This window comes from Myotis myotis, unplaced genomic scaffold, assembly GCF_014108235.1.
Source record: "Myotis myotis isolate mMyoMyo1 unplaced genomic scaffold, mMyoMyo1.p scaffold_m19_p_12, whole genome shotgun sequence".
Lineage (NCBI taxonomy): Eukaryota > Metazoa > Chordata > Mammalia > Chiroptera > Vespertilionidae > Myotis > Myotis myotis.
Window position 1 is genome coordinate 12,960,840 of NW_023416316.1, and position 23,850 is coordinate 12,984,689.

Sequence of the window (23,850 nt, forward strand, 5' to 3'; positions counted from 1 at the left end):
ACTTCCTCTTACTACAGGTTGGCCATCCTCTCTTTGGAATCTGGCCTCGGTGCATCCTCATTTCTGGATTGGCTGCTCTGGCCTTGGCTCTAGCAATTTAGGTGACACCCAACCAGGTGAAAAGGAACAACAGCCACCACTGTGAGCAGATATCACCTATCACTAATTCCATATTCACTCCTTTGGTAAGTATGTAGCGAGCATCTACTCAATGCCAGGCACTGTGCCATGTGCTGAGCCAGAAAGATAATGATACCCCATGCCCAGGAGGCTTTTGCTGTTGATAGGAACAATTGGCAGGACATGATAAATTCTGTGGTCCATTGAACACACACTCCTAAAACTGCCTCTATGTGGCACTCCCTGTGCCAGGTGCCAGGGTTTCTGGATGAATAAGACAAAGTCCTTTCTTCATGCAGCTCACTGCATTACAGTGGCCTGAGGCCTCCTTAAGTCTACTCATAAATATTCAGTTCTCCTACTCCTAGCACATGGTAGAACCGCTCTTCCTCACCATCTTGAATCTGGCAGGGAGATTGGACTCCCCCTTAGCCAATGAAACATGAGTGGAAGTGACATGTGTCATTTCTAGACAAAGCCTTTAAAATGATGGAGCCTATTAGGAAGACCAGGGGAGGCAGGGCCTGGGGCAAGTAACTGTCCCTCTCTTTGCTCCTTGATTTCCTAATCATCAAAATGGGCATATTTACCTCAGAAGACTGTTGGGAGAATTAAAAGATACAGAAGTCACACAATGAGCACTGTATTATTTACAACATCAGGACTCTAGGTCACAAGTAACAACAACAAAAAATCTTAAAATCCCTTAAGCTACAAACCATGGGAATAAATTAGTTTATATAACTGGGAGACTGGGGGACAGAGCTGACTTTCAGAATGGCTAGGTCAAAGGAAATTATGTCCTTAGGTCTCTCTCTCTCTCTCTCTCTTTCTCTCAACCCAGCTGGACTCTTGTTGGCTTCATCCTACAACAGGTGTGTTCCACAGGCAAGACAAGAGCTCTGGGCAGCTCTGAGCTAACATGACTGCACAGCATGAAGGAGGTTTCTCCAACATCTACATCAGGGCTCAAAAGGACAAGACACTCTGCCTCCTGACCAATCTCTGTGCACATGGGCAGGATTACGATGCCTTAGACATCACTCTAATCCAAAGAAATAAAAACAGCCAAGCCCAGCCGGCTTGGCTCAGTGGTTGAGTGTGTCAACTCATGAACCAGGAGGTCACGGTTCAATTCCTGGTCAGGGCACATGTCCAGATTGTGGGCTCGATCCCTAGTAGGGGGCATGCAGGAGGCAGCCAATCAATGATTCTCTCTCATCATTGATATTTCCATCTCTTTCTCCCTCTCCTTTCTTCTCTGAAATCAGTAAAAATATATTAAAAAAAAAAAAAACAGCCAAGAACACAGAGAACATGGAGTGAAGGGAGCAAATTGCTCAGACACTCCAGGGGCTGTACCAGCTTCCCATGGGCTCCGCTTCCCTGGGCCTATTTTAGATGGTGACGCAAGGCTTCGAACAGCAACTGACTCACTGCCCTTAGTTCTTATTCCATTTCATTAAAAGTGCCAGTGGGTGGCCCACACTCCATGCCCCACCTGAAGGTACAAAGGCAGGGAGGTACCAGGGAACAGGTTCACAGAACATGTTTGGCTCCAGTCTTTTTATAGCACCAAGAGGATGCTGCCCAAGAACATGTGGCTCGGTAGCGCGCGCACACACACACACAAACACACGCACACAGAACATGAGGCTCTGTAGCACACACACACACACCGGACATGAGGCCCTGTTGCACACACACACAGAACATGAGGCTCTGTAGTACACACACACAGAACATGAGGCTCAGTAGCACACACACACACACACAGAACATGAGGCCCGGTAGGACACACACACACATACACACACACACACACACACACACACACACATAGAACATGAGGCTTTGTAGCACGCAAACACACACACACACACACACAGAACATGAGGCTCTGTAGCACACACACATACACAGGACATGAGGCCCTGTTGCACACACACACAGAACATGAGGCTCTGTAGTACACACACACACATACAGAACATGAGGCTCTGTAGTACACACACACAGAACATGAGGCTCAGCAGCACACACACACACAAACACACGCACACAGAACATGAGGCTCTGTAGCACGCAAACACACACACACACAGAGAACATGAGGCTCTGTAGCACACACACACACACAGGACATGAGGCCCTGTTGCACACACACACAGAACATGAGGCTCTGTAGTACACATACACACACACATACAGAACATGAGGCTCTGTAGTACACACACACAGAACATGAGGCTCAGTAGCACACACACACACACACACACAGAACATGAGGCCCAGTAGCACACACACACATACACACACACACACAGAACATGAGGCTCTGTAGCACGCAAACACACACACACAGAGAACATGAGGCTCTGTAGCACACACACACACATACACACAGAACATGAGGTTCTGTAGCACACACACACACATACACACACACAGAACATGAGGCTCTGTAGCGCACACACATGCGCACACACACAGAACATGAGGTTTTGTAGCACACACACATACACACAAATGGTCACTGCATGAAGCAGGGGCCCATTTGATCAAGCGTGAGGCAGAAGAAAGGACTTGAGTGTGGGAGTCCAGCAGACTTGGATCAAATCTCAGCTCCTACACCAATCCAGCTGCGTGACCACAAGGAAGTCACTTAACCTTTCTGAGCTTCAGTTTCTTCATCTAAACAACAGGGATACCAATACCTTTCCTTCAGGGTTGCTATGAAGATTACTATAAAGAGAACGATGTTGCTAACGTGTACATTAGGATCCAGGTGACTGCTTAGGATTCGTGCATGTTAACTCCCATCCTACTAGCCAAGCCTAACTCCCAGCCCCCTCTGAAAAGTGTTTCCTTCCACTCAGTCTCCCCAGGGCTTTCCTGGGTGGGTGGAGGTGCCCCTCTATAACAGCTCGCTCTACAGCCCGCCCTCAGGTCTCCACTCAGCCGCTAACCTTAGGAAGTCACTGTTCCTTCAAGTGTCATTCTTGCCTTCTGCCTGATGAGAAGGCTGGGGTTCAACCGGGGGCTTCCAACATGTGATTTGGGGCCCACATGCTTTGTTTGTCTGCACAGAGTTTGTAACATTTGAATGTTGAAACCTTTAGTTTTAGCATATGCTCTACTCCACCAGGGGCCACAGACCTCACCATTCCCTCATCTCTCCCCAGTCATCCAACTCACATTCCCCTGCCATCTGGCCGCTGTGTGTGTGTGACCCTCAGACTTCTGGAATAAATCACCTCAATGCCTTTTCCAGCCCAGAAGGTCTAGATCCAGTGGTCCTCCTGTCTCCCAAACAAATCATAGCCATTCCTACCCTCGCGCCCACTCCCATGATGGCCGCTTGTCCTAAAATGTCAGATTTTCTCCTCTTCCACTTCTACCCGGATTCTGTGCATCTCCGACAGCTTTTGCCTTCCCCAGACTGATGCGTTCTCTGTTTCCTGAGAAACTTCTCCGAAGCCAAACCTAAGTCACAGTGTTCAGAGGATGCAAACAGCAAATGCTTCAGGAAGCTTCCTCTAATGAACCCTGTCCTGGGCTTATCAATCAGGTCATAGCATCATCCTCCCTGCCTACACTTCGTCCCACCTGCGCACCAGACACTGCCTTCCCCTGCTGCCCTGCAGGCTCTCCTACCATACACAGCCCTACGTGCCATTGTGCCCACTTCACAAATGAGGCCATGGAGTTTCAAGGGCCCAAAGACACACAGCTAGTGACTAGAAGAGCGAAGGTTTGAAATCAGGCTCATTTGAAACCCGAATCACTGATTTTGTTGTTGTTGTTGTTTCAACATGCAATGCAGTCATCCTATCAAAAGTTAAATGATATTGCACATCAAAAGAGAGAATACAGGCAAACTGAATTTGCTTTCCACCCACAAGCAGCACTGGCTAAGCCCTGAGATTTTTAAAAAAAGAAGGAAACAAAGAAAATTCCTCCTCCTTCTCAGCTTGGAGTGGGCATGAGGAATAAGATTGAATTTATACCGATCTGCAAATATTTTCCTCGTAAGTGTCCGCTTTCACCAGACATAAATTGGACTGAATTGCCTTTACCCACTGGAGCTGGAAAACCCGTCTCTATGAATTGATCCCTTCACTCTGCCACCCTCCTGAATCAATTAGCTGCTCGCCGACAGCGTCCACCTCTCTGGTCATCAGCCACTGGGTCACTAACACCAAGGTTGTTCTCGAAGGTGGACCACTTCTCTATATCACACACTTCTACTTCTGTGCATTTATTCACTGGAGACTCCTTCTCTTCCTGCATCCAGTCATCGCTTCCTGAAACAGTGCTCAGCTCTGCTGCTTCCTCAACTCCTCACCGCTGCTGCCATGCTCACGGCTCATCATTCCAGGACTTGGACCATGCTTCCCAGATGCTCTTGCTCCCCTCTTGCCCTCCAAGCTGTGCCTGTCCAATCCTCACACTGTAGCCAGAATGGTCTGTCCGTCCAGGGGTAAGATGACAACTGCCCACCTTTTTCATGGAGGGAGACGTGCATGTCCATTCCCCAGATGGAATAAGAAGTCTCTCTTCTTAATTTGCGGTGGGGAAAGGCTGCAAGCTCCACTTGGGATGAGACAATAATGTGTTTGCCTGCTCCTCTTGGGGTGGGGATAGATGCAGACAAACCTGAGTAGCTCCCATTTATTCCGCACGTACTACATGAACTGGACTTCCCCAGGGCACCTCCTGGCTCCATCACCTACCAGGACTGGAGATCTTTTGTTTGCTCCTTAGATCCTTTCCACCTTCCTCTAGCTGGCTCCATGCCCTGGAAGCTGATCGCCACGTTGTACCTGGGATTTGGTTCAGCCAATGCCTTGGAGGAGAGGGAGGACAGGGTAATCATACGCCTCAGCCCCCCACCCAGTTCACTCCCCACCTGGCCAAGACCACAGCTGCTTTAGGGAAACCCTCTCCTAGGCCACAGCTACTCCAAGTTCTGGTAAATGCCCCCGCCCTTGCCCCAGAGCCTGGGGTGATTCACTGCACACCTTCCCAGCCCACCCCTTTATTAATAGCCCCTGACTTAACCCTCTTTAGTTACTCCCAGTTGAGTGTGAGTCGTCTTTTTCCTGCTACACTGACTTCTAGAATGGGGGAGCTGAGGAGATGCTGGTCACAGGGTACACACTTGCAGTTAGAAGATGAATAACCCTGGAGATCTAATGCACAGCATAGAGAGTATAGTCAACATTGCTGTAGTATACATTTCAGAAGTTGCTAAGATCTTAAATGTTCTCAGCACAAAAAAACAAAAGGACAATTATGTGAGGTGATAGAGGTGTTAGCTATATGGATGTATCAAATCAACACACTGTGTACCTTAAAGTTACACAATGTTAGAGCCACTTATATCTAGATAGATGATGGATAGATAGATAGATAGATAGATAGATAGATAGATAGATACATAGATAATAGATAGAGATAGATAGATAGATAGATAGATAGATAGATAGATAGAGAGATAGATAGATAGATAGATAGAATATGATCCTGGGCAAGTCTCAGCCCTTCTGAGCTGAGCCTCCTTCCTCTGTCCAAGCAAGGAGGGTGATACCAGTGGATGATGAAAAGGGATGAACTGCTTGGCTATTGTGAGAATTAAGTGAGGCGAAGCACTTAAATGATGTCTGGCTTCTAGAAAGCACCCCAGAATACTAGTTGTTCTTCATATTATCAAATGGTCAATGATAGAGTGTTCCCTCAATTTTACAAGCAAAGACACTAATTCTAATAGAAGCCAAGTGACAGGCAAAGTCACCCTGCTCCTAGCAGGGCCAGAATCCAAATCCAGGGCCCTCTGACTCCAGAAACGGAATGTTACCCAATGCAGTAAAGCTTTGAATGGGAAGCGTGGAGACGCCCCCCTGAGATGCTAAGATGGGACCTGCCTCCCCTGATGCCTCAGCCTGAAAGAAAACCTGTGCTCTCTCCGAGGACCCACAATGCACCTGGATAATTGCACTGTAGATGGTGAGCTGGGGAGCAGGGCCTCCTTGACCCCTGCAGGCAATCAGCTTAGCCCATGAAGCGTGAGATTTAATTACCCTTATCTAAGCTTAAATAACTGTAAATGTTATTGTTGGTCACACAAATTATCTCACCCTTTGAAAACACCCAGCCATTTCCCTGACTCTGTGCTTTCCACAGACAGGGAAACAATAACAGTTTTGTCACAGCAGCCCACCGCCATTTGAATCCCTGTGTTGTGCAGGCTGTGTGTGTGACATTTTGAAGGACCCAATATGCTGTCCTCCAAATTCCTGTTTGTCAGCTACTGGCAAAGAAAGGCAGTTGGCTTAGTGACTGCCACCAGGGGAAGAGAAGAGAAGAGAGCTGACATGCATAATTTACCACTTGGTGGCTGGGAGATGCTGGGAGAGAGAAAGAAAAAGAGAGGGAGGGAAGAGCTTGAAAATCACTGATCTAATCCACTTTATGGATAGAGAGCCTAAGACCCAAGCATTGAATAGGCCTGGGCCAATGTCTTAGGAAAGTTAGCATAGCTGAGTTGAACATGGTTCCCCTAATTCCCAGCCCCACTTAAAGTTCTTTTCATAATACCCAATTTCTCTGTCCACAAAAAAATTCAAGAATAAGTGGAGTCCTAGCTGGTTTCGCTCAGTGGATAGAGCTTCGGCCTGCGGACTGAAGGGTCCTGGGTTTGATTCTAGGTCAAGGGTACATGCCTGGGTTTTGGGTTCGATCCCCAGTAGGGGGTGTGCAAGAGGCAGCCAATCAATGATTCTCTCTCATCATTGATGTTTCTCTCTCTCTCTACCTTCCTCTCTGAAATCAATAAAAATATATTTTTTTAAAAATAAAAGAATAAGCGGAGAGAGGGAACTCAGACTCCTTTGGCAAGGAGACCCATTCGGGGTCTAAATCCGAAGGAGAATGTTTAAGTTGAGAACACCAGTAGATGTTGCTCCAGGGAAACCCAGCCAGAATGGCAGCATCCAATCTGTATGAAGGTCCAGCCAAGATATAAACAGGCATCCCAGGACGTGTGTACATATCTCAGAAGGCCAGGGCTTAAATCCCCAGCTGTGTAGACAGAGCCCGTCCCCACGGGCATGCCCTCCTCTGGGCCTTTTTTATGGGCCTGCTGCAAATTGACTTGGAACATCTGCTTCCTGACACCCCTGAGTTCCCACGGGCCTTTTCACTGGCTTGAGTGTCAGTTTCTGCTCAGACCAGACTCTTCCAGAGGTTTATGGCACATCTGGCATCTACTTAAAAGGACGGTTCTGTCCCCTCTGGACAGATGCTTATTCCTCTCAAGGTTCAGGCACTCCTTTCTTATTTATACAATAACTCATTCTCTCTCTTAATCAACACACTTTGTTCTGGGTACCAAACACCATGCTGAACCCTGGGGAACACTGACAGGTGACAAGTCTCAACCCAGAGAAGCTACTGTTTCATTCAGCAGCTAAGGTGGGGGGGGAGAGGGAAGGGGAGATGGCTTCTCTCCTTGGCTCTAAGGTAGTTCTGAGAGCAACATCCTGAAGGTCACAAGGCACATATGTTATGAAGAAAGCTCCTCCATCACATTTAATCGCCAAAAGAGGAAGGCCAGTCAGCGATCCTGCAGGGTCACTGCATTGTACAGGAGGGTGCCGCTCAAAGAGGGCAGAGCCTTCCTAAGGCTTCATGGTCATCAGAGCCCAAGCCTTCCAGTAGGTAAGAGATTGCTGCAGCGCTAATATATGCAATTGCTTAGGACTCATCTCTGAGAGGCAGTCCTCTTTTGGATGCTTAGACACAGCAAGCTCGTTCTCACCTCGAGCCTGGAACACTCACACTCACCCACCCACCAGCCCCAGCACACACCCCACCCCATTCTTTTCTTGGCTACTTCTTCCTGCCTCAGGTCTCAGCCGAAATGTCACTTCCTCAAAGATGTTCTCCAAAAGACCCACATCTAAGTTTTTCCCCATGTAATTTTCTTTCATAGCACCCTGTACTTTTACCTCATGATGCTGATCAAAATTTGAATTTTTTTATACAGGGATAGAGTTTTTCAATACATGACTCTGCCACACACCAGAAAATCATTTGTTGTCTGAATGGGTGAGCAAGTGGTGTAATCCAAGGGATACCTTGGATTCTCAATAACGTAGGAAAGGTGGAGGTTATTCTAGTAGCTGCATTTTAAGGGATTTTATTGATATCAGAATGAGTGTCCCACATTAATCTCAAAAGAGTACATTTTGGTCAATTCATGTGTAAGTCAAAATCACAATAGCATCAACTACAAAAGTCTTTTACTCATTTCAATATTGCAGAATGCTTTGTTGATCAACAATCCGGCCCATCTCCACAAAAACCCAGTGGGAGTGGGCATGCCATTGCAGGACGCAGGAAGAAAAGTCTTCCGAGAGCAGCCATGACTCCATTCCCAGGTGTTTGTCCTCAGCGGTTCCATCCAGGCACTGGTCTTTTCTTGGTGGCTCTTTGCATCTGGGGGCATGTACCACTCCTCCATGAGCCCTGGGAAACAGTAGGGATAGATCGAGCCTTCCAGAAGTATTGGACCTCCTGGTCCTCCTGTGACCAGTACATGTCAATGAGGGATAAGTCAGAAGTTCTAAGATAAAAGGAGGTCCAGGTCATTACCCAATCCTGTGAAAAGTCCCTCAATAGGGATGATGGTGATAACACCAGAATATTGTCCATTGTTATGTGATGATTCTATTTCCTGATGAAAGAATGAGGATTCAGAAAGGGGAAGTGATGCAGCTGGGGAGACTTGGAACTGAGGTTAGAATCCAGCTTCATCTAATCCCAAGACACCTTCATTCATTTATGCCACAAACAAGTATTCATTCTGTACTTACTACATAACTAGAACACTATTCTAGGCATTACCTAGAACAGAAGATAGAAATTTATGTCTTCACTGAGGTCATCTCCTGGGACTAGTGACAGAGCCCATGATCTATATGCTTCCATGTTACTAAAAAGTGATTCAGAAAGAGAGAAAATGAAGTACCTGGGTTCAATTTTATTTTATTTCATTAATTTATTTTTAAATCCTCACTCGAGGACATGCTTAGAGAGAGACAGAGAGAGAGAAACATGGATCTATTGCCTTCCCTATGGGCCCCAAATGGGGATCAAACCCGCAACCCAGGTGTATGCCCTGACTGGGAATTGAACCCACAACCTTTCCGTGCATGGGACGAACTGAGCCACACTAGCAGGCCTGGGTTCAATTTTAAATTCCCGGCCTACCCCACCACCCTGAAGCTCCCGTCTCTAACGTGGGTCATACACGCTGAAAGCAGGAGGATTTAGCCACAGCATTTTAGACACAGGACCCCTGGTAGGATCCCATTATTATATCATGTTGGGCCGTGTGCAGCCACAGTCAGTGGGGCCAGGCTTTCTCAACCTTTGAGGTAGTCTAGGGGAGAGGTATTGCCTTTTAAGAGTGTCCAGAGATGTGCCAAGGTCTGTGTGTTCTTTAGAACGCTCCCCTATCCTTTGTATGTGCTTGCTCAGACCAGAAATGCTGGACTCCTGAGGCCCAGGCCAGGCCTGCCACCTGCCTGGGACTCACTGCCCGCATGGCCCTGCTTGGCCCTTCAGCAGTGGGGGAACCGTTGCAGTCTGACCTCTTCTGGGACTTCAGCAGGTAAAGCTCCTCGCTGAACCTCTGAGTCTGCATCTGTAACATGAATAAGCCCGGCTTCCAGTTCATTTAGCGCCCTCCTAGCCCTCAGAGTCTAAAATCACGCACAGGAGCCCCCACAGGCAGCCTGGGCAGCCTGAGCAGAGTTGATTGAGTTTCCTGCCCGACCTCCTCCCGCTGCTCCCTGAGTCCCTCTGTACACCCTCCCTCCTTCCCTCCCTTCCTGCCCATCCCCGTCAATTCAGGGCTCCCATATGCCATATGCAGCTTTGTTTATACTGAGAACCCATCCTAAGGCAGCAGTTTTAACCCTCTCCGCTCTCATGCTGCCTATTTTTACCCGAAGTGCAGCTGGCTGCCTGGATAGCAGGCACCAACAGCCCCAGCTCTGCCCAGCAACAGACCCCTCCCCAGAGTGTCCCCGGGAACTGTAGTCAGAGGCCCCCTCCTCCCAGGGTTTCCTACAGTTGGTAGAGGGAATTTTGTGCCAAGAGAGGGATTGAGGGGAGAAGAAGAAAGAAGTAAGGAAGAGAAAGAGAGACAAAGAGAGACATGAAGAAAGGGAGGGAGGGAAGGGGGGGGAGGGAAGGGGAGAGGGAGGGGAGAAAGGGAGGAAGATGTCATGACTGACCACCATGCCCTGTGCTCTGTATTTTAAATATAATTTATTCTTTTATTTATTGAACAAACATTTATGAGGTTTTATGGTATGATAGGCACTAGAGATGCCATGCTGATAAAAGTAGAAACATCCCTGTCCTCATTGTGCGGGAGACCCAATAATATAAGGTAATCCTCACAACTAACTTAGGAAGTTTAATATCCCCATTTTACAGACAGGAGAGCTGAGGCTCAGAGAGGTTAAGGGGCACCTGCTCTTTATACCGCACTATACCATGTTCCTCTTCTTTCACTTTCATCTTCGTGTAAAATATATAATGCTTTTGAGAATCCAAAGCAATGGGTTTTCCATTCCTTTCCATTCATGATGCAGTGTAGTTTCCTAGCTGTGGGAGCAGCGTGCTACAACGATCTCAAGGACAGTTGCTGGAGAAAGTAATGAAGTCACCCCTCAACTTAGACTATCAATTTAGATTTTTTTTTTAAATGAAACCATAGTCTTCAGATTTTGTTTAGAAAGAGAAAGGATTTCTAAATCCCTAAAGCTCCCATGAGATGTCAATAACTTAGCCAGGCCAAACTTAACATCAAGTTATATTCTATGTCATGAGTTTAAAAACTTGGGATATGAAGTAATTCAAATTTCCACCAGACTGGGGGAGGGAGGGGAAAGTGTTTTCTGAGGGACAGAGATTTGGAAGGGATATAACAAAGGTGGAGAGGAGGCCTGGGTGCTTGAGATGAGAATCAGAGTCCCACCCACCGCCAGGGCCCAAAGAAGGGTCATGAGAGGGCAGAACAGTAAAATCCCCATTAGAACCCCAGGCATGGGGACTTCCTCACAGGATGCACCGAGGTGCGAGGGGGCAGGAACCAGCCCGGCAGTGAGTGTCACTGACTCCCCATGGCCTACATGCGAGGAACCCTCACACACCGGCTCCAAGGTCAACAGCCAAAGCCATCCCAGGCCCTGAGCTCCCCAGGGACCTGTTCATAGCACTGGGGATTGGGCAAGGACAGAGGCCAGTGCCCAGAAACAAGTGGAGCAGGACTCCTGACCCAGCAAGACCAGGGGCCAGCTGGTGGGTCCAAGTCCTCTCTGTCACCCCAAGGGTAGCCCAGCCTTCCCCCGCACCTTGCCGCTGTCTTGGGAAAGAGATGGGAAGGGAGAGAAACACTGGGGAACTGAGCATGCACCTGAGAGAAGCTGGGTTTCAGGCTGGGAAACCCTGTATTCACACCCCGTCCCCCTCTTTTTTTTTTCTGTTTTTTTTTTTTTTTTTTTTTTTTTTTTTTTTTTTTTTTTGCTAAATTTTAATGCTTTCCCATCCCTTCCCAATCAGGTTGGAGGCTAGCGTGATGTGAAATTTAAGGAGTAATTCATGAGACATTTTTTGGATTTTTACTTTTAAAAAACATTTGAGTCTTGTCTGGTAAATTTATTCACCCAGGATATTTGTTTTGATTCTCTGAACACCCCTGAGGGGAGGGAGGTGAAGTCAGACATAAACATCCAGAGTCGGGCTCTCTGCCTGTTGGCTCCCAGCTTCTCTCAGCTCCCGCTGCCTTTGTATCCTCTGTGTTTACTCCAAGAAAGCCGAGTGGGAAGCCACCCGAGAGCCTTCATCGATCCTCCGCACACCCTGCCATGTTTCCGAGGTGAAGTGCACACTGGGGAGTGCCCTGCCCATCGACGAGGCTGAAAGTGGGCATTCCTGGAGGTTGCCGGGGTTCCCTGGCTCTGAGCCAGCACTGTCAGCCAGAGCAGAGGGCGCTGCCTGTGTCCATCTCGGGTTCCCTCACATTTGCCACACATCCTTTCTGTTTATCTCCTTTATTTGGCTGCAGACTTGTTTTTCTGACAAGGTGACTGTGAAGGGACCCTCTATGACCTACATGAAACCATCTGTGGCTCATACTCAGTCTCCTCGACTGTCCTTGAATCACCCCATTTAAGGTGAGCAAACACTTTGCTTGGTTTGCTTAAGCGTCTGACTTCCAGGGACAGAATTAAACCTGAAGGGTGAGGTGAGTGTCATTTTGATGAAGTTGTTGTCCCAGCCCAGCCCGGTGCCCTTTCTGACACAGCCTGTAAGTGATGTCTCTGTCCAGTGAACCGCTGCACCACCCCCACCGCCTACCTTGGGATGCTTGGCGAGGTTACCCTGTCCCTAAAAAAGCTTGCCTTAATTCTCTGCCAAGCTCCAACATTTCAAGAATAAGCAAACTTTACAATTCCAGAGTCTTTTTGATCATTCAACCAAGGCTTTAAACGTTTTGGTAAGCAGGACAGGGAGAAAGAGCAATTAGCTACCTTGAACGAAACAACCTCTCTGGACCAGTATAAGGTGGCAGTCGTGTGTCATGAAGGTCAAGGCTTAAGGTTAGATTCAGATACCCATTCATATGAAACCACTGGGCTAATGACAAAATCACTCTCATCTATTTCCTTTCAACAGATCTCAGAGGAGCTTCACCATATTCAGTCAGGTAGCCTAGTTTGAGTTGTCATATATACCTGAGAATTAAGAATTCTCTTCTTTATTAAATTATAATTGAGATTTTGTTTCTTTCCAACTGCTTCTTCTTAGTGTTTCTAAACGAACGAAACTTCCATGGAGCTTGCTCTGCAAAAGCATGGTGGAGTGCTTCAGGCAGGAGCTCAGAAGATCTGGATTCTTGTCATAGTGCTTCCTACCTTGCTCAGTGACTCCGGCTAAGTAATTAGTCTCACCAAGACTCCCTCATTCAGAAAATAAAGATACTACTGTAGGTCGGATTGACCTCAATTAGGCTTTGAAAGATAGTATGAAATCATTCAATCAACCTATCAATGAAAAGATATACTGAATACCTACAATGCACAGGCCCTTTGGGGATACAGAAAGGCATCATTCATATGTTCAATCAATGAATATTAATAGCACATTTCCTAAATCCCAAGGGCCAAGCCAAATTCTTGGGATATAGCGAAGAAATCAAGACAGACCTGGTGCCTGTGCTCATTGAGTTTATATTCCAGCGAAGGAACTTTACAATTAACAAGAGAACTAATACCGTAAATACTGAAAATAACTGTGCCTGCTCAGATCCTATGAGAGAAGCATAGCATTGTGACAGAGAACACCGGGTTGAGGAAGATGGCATGATTTAGTGTGGGGGTCTGGGGAGGCTCTACAAGGAGGTGACATTTAAACTGAAACTTAAACGATGCAAAGATGCTGTCCATGAGAAGAATGGGGAATGCTTGGGGGAAAGTGTTTTCCACAACACGAACAGTAAGTGCCTGCAATGTTGTGATTTATAAGAAATACATATATATTCAGATGACCGATATTTATCAGATATATTTGGTCTTCATTCACCACTTCTGGCTCAAAGCTCTCTAATCCCTTGGAGTTGCAGAGTGATCAAATGGTCTTTGATTATGTTATTGAAGTGATTTTTGGATACCATACAAGGGTGGGGGCTGGTAGCTATTAGAAGCCAACCATGCGGTTAGGAAATTGGAACTTTTAGTCCCACCCTCTGGTTTCAGGGAGGGGCTTGAGGTTGAATCAGTCACCTTTGGCCAATGGCTTAGTCAATCATGACTACATAAGGAAGACTCCATAAAAACCCAACAGGACAACTAGTCAGGCTTTTTCCCCAAAGACCTTCCATGCTGGGGAACCAACATACGTTCATGTGCCATCATGCCAGGCCCCAAGCCCCACAGCACAGCGGCTCCTTCACTTGAGACCTCGCCCTATGTGTCTCTTCATCTGGCTATTGATTTGTATTAATCAGTAATCTCGTGAGGAAACAGGTTTTCTCAAGTTTTGTGAGCTATTCTGGCAAATTAATCAAACCCAAGCAAGGGATCATGGGGACCCCTAATTTGTAGCTGGTGGGTCAGAAGCACAGGTAACAACCTGGGCTTGCAATTGGCCTGTGAAGTGGAGGGCAGTCTTGTGGGACTGAGCCCCTTTACCTGTGGAATCTGATCCTGTCTCTAGGTAGATGGTGCCAGGATTGAATTCTCAAACATTCTCTAGCATCCAAAAATTGCTCGTTGGTGTGGGGAAGCCTTGCACATGTTGGAACTGGGCCCGGGGAAACCTTTTTAGTGCCAAATTCTCAAGACAAGATATAGCAGGAAACATTCCAGGAACTGTCAAAAGGGCAATGTGCTTGGAGCTTACAGAGCAAGTTGGAGAGTGATTTGAGCACAAATCTCATCCTTAAGATGTTGAGCATCTAGTAGACAAGATAAGATGTATATTAGCAAAGATAAGTTAAGGTAAAATCCTTAAAAAGGACTAACTTCTATGACAGAAGAACAGATGGGAAGCTGTATGTCCAGGCAAGTGGCAAGACTCAGTGGAGGCCAATGGGAAAATGGGGCTGAGTTGAAGCTAAGAGGATTACTCTAACAATTAGCTTTTGTACATAACAAACCACCCCATAACTTAGTGATTTAAAACAATAGGTATTTATCTCACAAGCCTGAGGGTTGTGGGTTTATGCTGGATCCAGTTGGGCAGTTCCTTTGGTCTTGGCTTGGCTGTCTCCAGAGAGCTGGAGACCCTCTGCTCTCCTGAATCTCAGCCTCAATGTGTCTCTCATATCTTTCTAGAATCTTCTTAAGTCAAGGCCATAGTGTAAGCACAAAAAAGCCAATTATGCAAGAGACTAAGGTTTCCTGAGGTCTAAGCTCAGACTCAGTGCATAGTTGTATTCTATTGGCTAAAATAAGGCCCAGAGTCATAGAGTGGAAGTGACAAAGTTACAGGATAAAAGGACATGGATTCAAAGAGGCCATTAACTGGTGTTATCAGTGTAATCAATACACCACAGTCGCTTAACTAGAGAAGTCTAAAGCACTGTAATAGGAGGGAGAATTCAAATGGTGGGTGATAGGGGGCAAGATTGTAGTCAAGGAGACAAAAATGTATTAAATTTGAAGACTGCAATACAGAGAGAAACGGGAGACTCAGCAACAGAAGCAGAAGCCAGGAGGAATAAGTGGATGCAGCTTGAGGAATGGGTAAGACAAGGAAACTAACCTTATGCAGATCCACAGAGAGAACGCTGTTGCTGCCCTTGTAGAACAGTGCCTGGTGTGGCACTATATGCAGCCTGTTCCACATTTTATCTCAAGGTCTCTGGTTGCAACCCCACCCCTGGTGCCGTTTTCACATTGTAGAAAGGCTATGGCCTGGGAGGGAAAAACTCATGGAGGGGCTGTTGTTTTTTTCAGTTAGACCTTGATAGATGAATAGATTTTACGTATAAAATCCACTTAAGGCACAATGGTCGGATGTTAACATTATACTTATTCTTAGACACAGAATTAACTAAAATCATTGTGACCAAAGGAAATAGAACTTGTAGGTGCCCCAATTAATTTTTTTATCTCAGTGACTTTCAACTTTATTTTATAGCAGAGCCCTTTTATAAAAATAAAATTTTATATAGATCCCTAATATGGAAAGCAGACAAACGCATATCTTAACAATATGCATTTATTTCTTAAATTCCTCTTAATAATACTTAAGAACCCGTTATTAAAAACAATAAAGTTATTCTGATAAAATAGTAACTCAAGAGTTATGGATAAGAGTAACAACCTTAGGACAGCTTGAGTATATTTTGTTTGAGTATTGAGAAAAATCTTCTTTCATACAGATAAAAGGTGATATTTGTTTATCGAGTTCTACCTGAGTGAAAAAAGTACCACCCTGGGCTTAAAACAAAATCCCACTACAGGATACAAGGCTAAAATCTTCTGATTCACGACACATTCACCTTTTAAAGATAGATATATGCACATACACACACAAAGTAAGTTAATTCTTTGGTAACCATTGTTGTGCATAAGTTGCTTCTATGATGTAATGAAGTGTGTACTGTATCTTTATATAGTTTTTAAAGTAAGTTTTTTAAGTTAACTTTTACACTTGAGTAGTCACAATTGCTCTTCTCCAAAAGCACTCACTATCCCCTGGAACACAGAACTCCGCCGAGAGGATAGAGAAGGCGGAAATGTAGCCATCCTATGGGCCTTGGGAAAGAAAGTGAAGGACGAACATGGACTTTGGGATCATATTTGTGTTCATGTTCCACCTGTGTCCCTTATTAGCAATATGATTTTGGGCCTTCTCTTTGATCCACACTGTCCCCTCTATTAGTATTCCAACCCTCATTTCATTCAATTGGTAGGGATCCTTAATAAATGTTACTTCTTTTTTTCACAATCCTATTCAATCTCTTCTTCTATCAGGAGTAAAAGAGAGATCAGATCTTTGATTTGCTCAAATGTTTCTCTAGATGCCCCCATGTTCTGATAGCATCAGCCTGTCAGGGTGCATCTACGATGTTTATAATTCAGGTAGCAAATTGATTTTTGAAAGCACTCGGGCCTGCTCTGTCCATGTCGGATAAGCTCCAAGCATTAATTATGCACCAATATCGATGTTTTTATCTGACAAGGTCTAATGTCACCATATTCAAATTTGGCTGCTTTCTTGTTAGAAAACCCTTCAAAACGTGGCCTTGGAAAAGACAGCAGGTGTCACCTACAATATTTGAGATGTCCCAGAACTGAAGTCTTCAATTAGAATTAAAGACAATGCCTGTCCTTGGCCGGGGTCCTGACAAGAAGGAGCTGGAAGGATTCATGAAAGCAGGTTGAGGTGTGGCTACATCAAGCAGCGTGGAAGAAGGCGGTCAAACCTGGTACCCTGTACATGATGGCGATGTGAACAGTTTAAATGCATTTAGGTTTGCAATACACACAAGTCAGGGGGTACAGTTTGTATTTGGAAGCCTATTCAATTGCCAATTCATATGCTCAGCCATAAATATCCCACTAGAGCTAACTGATTTCAGAGAATCATTAGAAGAATTGGGATCAACTTATTTTTCAAGGAGAGTTATACTCATATCAATGCCAGGGCCTCTGACTTGAACTGAGCAAATAAACCAGTGGCAATCTCATTCAAATGTTCTTATTGGATCCGTTTAATTTATCCAACAAATAATCTCTGTGCTCTGCCGATACGCCAGGCAATATTCTGGGCACTGGGAACTCACAGGGCACAGGCAGGCAAGCTCTTGTGCGGCATTTTTTTCCAATGAAGCATAGTTTAGACATTCTCATTTCTAAGACTTTACTAAGAGGACTTTACAAGGCAGAGAGAGGCAGCTGAATAAATCTCTTCCGTGAGTTTAGGATTTTTATTAAAATAGAGGAGTTTGCTAATTCCATCTCAAGCAACTCCAAAGAAACGTACTCAAGCATTCTGAATATAATTAATGTTTCACTCATATTGAGCTATACTATGTTTTCATGATGTCAGGGAAATTGTAGGAGGGCTCTTACAGCGGATAATTATTCTACTCGCTCTGCATTTTCTGAAGGGGAATTGGGTCAGAGATGATTGCTAGTGCCTCTTTGTCCACTGCAGTAAAAAGGAAAGGCCCCTCACTTCTGGTAATGAATAGTTAATGAATAAGTGATTTATAGGTATCTGAAAAATGGGAGGGGGATTTTTTGCATACCCTGAGATATTTTCTTCTTTACTGTTTTCTATTTTTCCTTTTCTTTCAAAAACATTTTGCATCTATGCCTTGTCCCAGCTACTCTATGAGACTGGGAGAATGTAGACAAAGGAAATATGGCCTTCACATTCATGAAATTCATAATGCAATTTTAAAAAATAAAAATGTGAGTGAAATCAATTCAGTGTAGGACTTACACTTGATTTCTCCTGGAATTCACAGGATGCTCACATTCTAAGGAAAGGAGTGATGAGCCCGATAGCCAAAGATTTATTTTTGAGTCTTTTCTATGTCACTTGGGGAGGACACTAAACATTTCTCTATTTTAGTTTCCTCATCTGAAGGAAAGGCTATCAAAGGACTGGTTGTGAGAATTATTTCAAATACTTAATGTGAAATGTGATAAGAGCAGCAAGGCCCCAAATAAAACAGATGAACTGAGATGGTTATAATTCATGGTAATTCCTATGAACCTTCTACTTTGAGAACTGCAAGTAATGGTGATAGTAATAACAGGTAACATTTATTCCAGGCAGTTGTCAAAGGAATGTATAGACCCTAACCAATGTAATATTCAGATTAGTTCTGTGGGGTAGGTATTATTCTCACTTCTATTTTTAAGCTGAGGGTACTAATGTACAGATATGTTGAATGATTTTTCTAAAGCCATCTAGTAAGTGGTAAAGACCATATCTGAACTGAAAGTCTGACTCCAGAGGTCTACCCAACATATTCAACACCTCCAGCGCTCCAAGTACTGCACTGGCTGTTTGAGGGACTATAAAGATTAATTAAAGATGAATAAACTGCAGTCCTCATCTCCAAGTGTATACAGTCTAGTGGGAGAAATGAATAGGCAATCAATTACCTAATGGCACAGGGACATGAGGTAAATGGATTGAGTTGACAATTCTGTGGGTAGAAGGAGCAAGTCAGTACGTGGTCGTCTAGAACAGCATGTTAAGTGAACTTCTGGAGCTGGGGAGTGCATTTTAGGCAAGTCCCCTGCTGTGGGGAGATTGAATGGTAAAGGACCAGAGAAGCTGGAGATCAGGAGTGCAGTTAGGAAACCATGGTGTCAGAAGAGGGAGAGCAATCAGCCTGATGAAGACGTTCAAAGTGGAGTTCATCCAATTCCTAGTTTTGTCCAAATTCTGAGAATGATGGGGAGATCCAGACACAAGGACCATTTTGAAAGGGAAAAGAATACCCAAAGTATCAGCATAAAGGTTCTCCATGAGGAGGATTCCAGAATGGCAGCAGAGTAAGTGGATGCAACACTGACATGCTCCCAGGACCAAACCAGAATTACAACTAAAATTTAAAAAAAAAAAAAAAATCCTAAATAATCTACTGAAGGCTACTAGCTGGAGAAAACCCTGATAACCAAAGACAGAAAGTGGAGACCACATAGACACTGGTAGACAAGGTGAAGGCACAAAGGACTAGCCAGGCTCCCACAGACAGCAGCTGAAGTCCCGAAGGGATATCTCAGCTGTGGGGGTTCCCACGGAGAACTCTGGGGTCTAATCCCCAAGCTGGGCCCCCCAGCAGAGAGCACCAGAAGGAGAAAGGTGCCCCTTAACATCTGGCTGTGAAAAGCACCGGGGTTGCTGTCTGCCAGGGAGACAGCTGGAAATGCAGGCACTCTCTTAAAAGGCCAATGCACAACCTTTAGTGCGCAGCCACTCACCGGGGGCTCCGGCAGAGGGAGGGCAGAGTGGACTGGAGCTGTGTGACTAGAAGCCAGGATTGGGGGCTCTGCGGTTAGAGCTCAGAAGGCAGACACCCCAGGTTCCTGTGCTGAGTCATTCCCTCATATTGCAGAGGACACCTTTCTCCAGAAGAATGTTACCACCCAGGCATCTTTTGCCTTGGGGGTGGGGGGGTGGGGGGGTGGGGGGGGTGGGGAAGCAATCACCTACCCTATTGGAAAACCTCTTGCCCCACCCGGTGGAGTTTCTGAGGCCCAATAAGAGACTGAGAATAATAATTCGCCTCCAGGCAGAAGCAACTGCCCCACCCTGTTGGAAAACCTCTCACCCCACCTGTGGGTGATAGCCTGGGGCTACTCAAGGCAATACAATCAGTTTGCAGACAGAGGCAGGTCTCTAGAGGCGTTGAGTCTTTGTCTAATCTAATTAGTCTGAACAGCAATTTACACTGGCCAGCGCTAGAGATTGGGAGGCATAGCAGATCTACTTAATACATAGTCACAAACCCAAGCAGGCAGCAGTAAAAAGGAAGGATCTCTTACCCTTTGAGACAACCTGGAGGGACCTGGAGAGTATTATGCTAAGAGAAATAAGCCAGTCAGAGAAAGACAAGTATCACATGATCTCACTCATATGTGGAATCTAATGAGCAAAATAAACTCTTGAACAAAATAGATCCAGAGATAGAGAAGTATGGAACAGACTGTCGAATCTCTGAGGGAAGGCGTGGGTGGGAAGAAATCAAACAAAGAACCTGTATGCATACATGCATAAAATATGGGCACAGACAAAAGGGTGGTAGAGTCCTGGCAGGGAGAGGTTGGGGCAGGCAATAAGGGTTCCATGGGAGAAAAAAGGAGACATATGTAATACTAAGATTTTTTAAAAGTAAATAAAGGTTCTCCATAGGAAATAATAACATTGAATGTCAGAGCCTCTGCTATAGCCTACTATACCCTCCTATAGCTACTCAGCACAAGAGGAGTGGCTATCTGATACCTCAGAGCCCAGGACACTACTTGGACCACATTTTACAAAGGAGGGAGGGTATGAGTCCCAAAACAGGCCTCGTGTTCTACACATCACCCAGAAAACTTTATAAGCTGAAGCAGTGTGGCTCTCAAGTCCTGGCCATTTCTCTCTCTCTCTCTCTCTCTCTCTCTCTCTCTCTCTCTCTCTCTCTCCTCAGCCTGCTGGCCTCAAGAGGCAGGTTCAGTGCAGGTGGAGTAGAGAGATAGGGAGCTCTGTGTGGGCTTCCAGCCTAAGCCATGTGCTGGAATCTAACTTTTCTTAGAAAGCCTTTCTTTGAGAGAGCAGGCTCTTGCAGAGTTATTAATAAAGTCTCTTCTTTTTCCATGCCTAGAACTCAAAAAGACAAAAGACAACACATGTTAACAAGGATGTGGAAAAAAGGGAACCCTCGTAAACTGTTGGTGGCAATGGAATGTAAACTGGTACAGCCATTATGGAAAACAGTATGGAGATAACTCAAAAAATTAAAAATAGAACTACCATATGATCTAGAAATCCCACTTTGAATCTGTAACCAAAGGAAATGAAATCAGTGTTTTGAAGAAATTTCTGCACTCCCTTGTTCGCTGCAGCATTATTCATGTCAGACGCACAGAAGCAGAGAGTAGAATTGTGGTTTCCAGGGGCCAATGGGAGGTCCATAGGGGGAGATGTTGGTCAAAGAGTGCAAAGTTTCACTTATGCTGGATGAAGAATTTCTGGAGATCTAATGTATAGCATGGTGACTGCAGTTAATAATACTCTTTTATAATTCAAATTTGCTAAGAGGGTACATCTTAAGGGTTCTCACCACAAAACAAACAAACAAAAAGGAGATTATAACTATGGGAGGTGATGGGTACTTTAATTAGCTTAATTGTAGTGATCATTTATACACACACACACACACACACATTGTTGCCAATTATGACTCAATAAAGTTGAAAATTTGGGGGAAGGTCAAGGGGGAAAAAAAGGAGACATATATATTACTCTTTGTAATACTTTAAGCAATAAAACAAAATTTAAAAAAGACACCATAAAATAGTATTCCTAAAACAGTGACAGATTATAGAAGAGGCTCAAAATCATTGGGTCCCTTCATCCTTTTCTTTAGCACAATATGTGCTCAATAAATCCTCACAGAATTTAACTGAATGGTGGCTCCACTTATAATGAAAGATATATATTTTGCTATGACTAACTACATGGGTAGTCTAATAAAATCACTTAGATCTGAGTCTCTACTCCTCCACTACTAACAAGAGTAAACCAGCAAGTGTTTTAACTACTCTGAAGTTCTTGGCATATGTAATGGATATAACAGTATCTACCTCCTGGGTCTATTATAAAGAGAAAAATCATGTAAAGTGGGTAGTAATGTGTCAGACACACACAGTTGATATCTGTGTCGGGACTGTGGGGGTTGTTCTCTTCCTCCTCCTTTTGTTTGGATGGTTGCCTTTGAGAGCTATCGAATGGCCATGCAATCCAATCTACTAGTCCCATCCCACATCATTGACACATCTGCCAATGCTAGAAGTATCCTACAGTATCAGAGGGTGTGAGAGAATTTGCACACTGTCTGCATTTTCTAGGCAATTGTCTTCTATCTCTGCTGTTGCCTTGGCCATCAGTAATGAGCATGGCTAAGGCCTGTAGCTGGCCTCGGCTTCTACAGAAATCTCCCCCATGGGAATACAATGGATCCAAAGCTGGAAGCAGCTCCCAAGGAAGGAGGCCCATGTAAGCTGGACCCAAAGGAAGCAGGTGGCATTTATATCTCCCTTGGTATTTCCATCTTATTGCTCTGGGAGTTAAGAAGTCAAGGTGCCAACAAACAGCCCAGGGTACATCAAGGAAGAGAAAAATGCAGGATGAAGAGAATTCCACATCCCTTAGCAACCACCTAGCCCTGCCCATTACAGTGAATGTCTCCCCCAAGGTTGCACAGGGAGTGAGTCCTTTCTCCATGAAGATCATTGTGATACCCAAGTCCCAGAGGTGCCATTTACATAGACTACAATGTGAATGGTGCCCCTTAGAGTGTTGCATCTCTCAGATTCTTTTTCTCCGTCAAAATTTGCTAACTTATGAATTATAAATAACCTTGTTTCCCAGTAAGACCACCCTTTCCTCTGTCTTGACACCATCATTAATGGGCGTGAAGAAGGGACAAGACTTCTTCCTTCCACACTCTCAGATTCCTCATTGTAGTCTGCATTGGAAACCTCCTGTCTTGTACTGCATCCCTATTTATGTCCATCACAACAAAAATCTAGGACTTTGAACTCATCTCACATAGTCAGACTCTTATCCTCACACTGCTCTACATATCACCAAATCTTACTCTTTGCAACTCCCCAGATCCTTCCACAGTGTCCGCCTCCAATCAGGGTCTTCCTTCAACAAGATCTTCTGTATCTTCAATCAATTCCCTGGAGGTTCCTTCCCCAGCCTTGGTCTACCTGAACTCCACCTGATCTCTGAGGAAATTTCTTCTCCAAGAGTCTTCTCTTCCACTGTGCTTGAAGAAGCTGGGGTTGATGATATTCTTCCTCATCATCTTTTCTAGAACATTCTTTTTTCTTCCTCCTACACACACACATGCACACACACATGCAGATACGCACACATGCAGTGGAATGAAAGCTAATACCAGCAGTCCATACCATCTCTACCCTTCCATGTTCTTGTTACCTACAAACCTTCAAGTCATTAGCCCTTATTTCTTGAATCACTGACACTCTTGGTCTACACTGACACTCTCTATTACTTCTGGTATAACTATTTTTGACATATAAATATAAGCCTCAATTTTATCCTCTGTAAAATGGAACCAATAATACCAACATTCACTACATCAAAAGGGACCGTCTGACCCTTGTGTTGGGGGTCATATAGGATGATGCAAGTGAAACACCATACAAACTGTAGAATTCCATTCACCTAAAGAATTTCTTTTTCTGGCCCATATAAGGTATCTCTCAATCCCAAATGTGGAGTAAATTAGGAAATAATCATAAATTGAATAAATCTTTTGCAAATGTGTCTGTCTCAAAGGAAAGACAAGATCTATCTTCATTTTCAGCTGACTTTTTAGTCTAATGTCCTAGAATTACTGCTATGCTTTTATTCTCATCTCAGTGTGCTGCAGCCCAC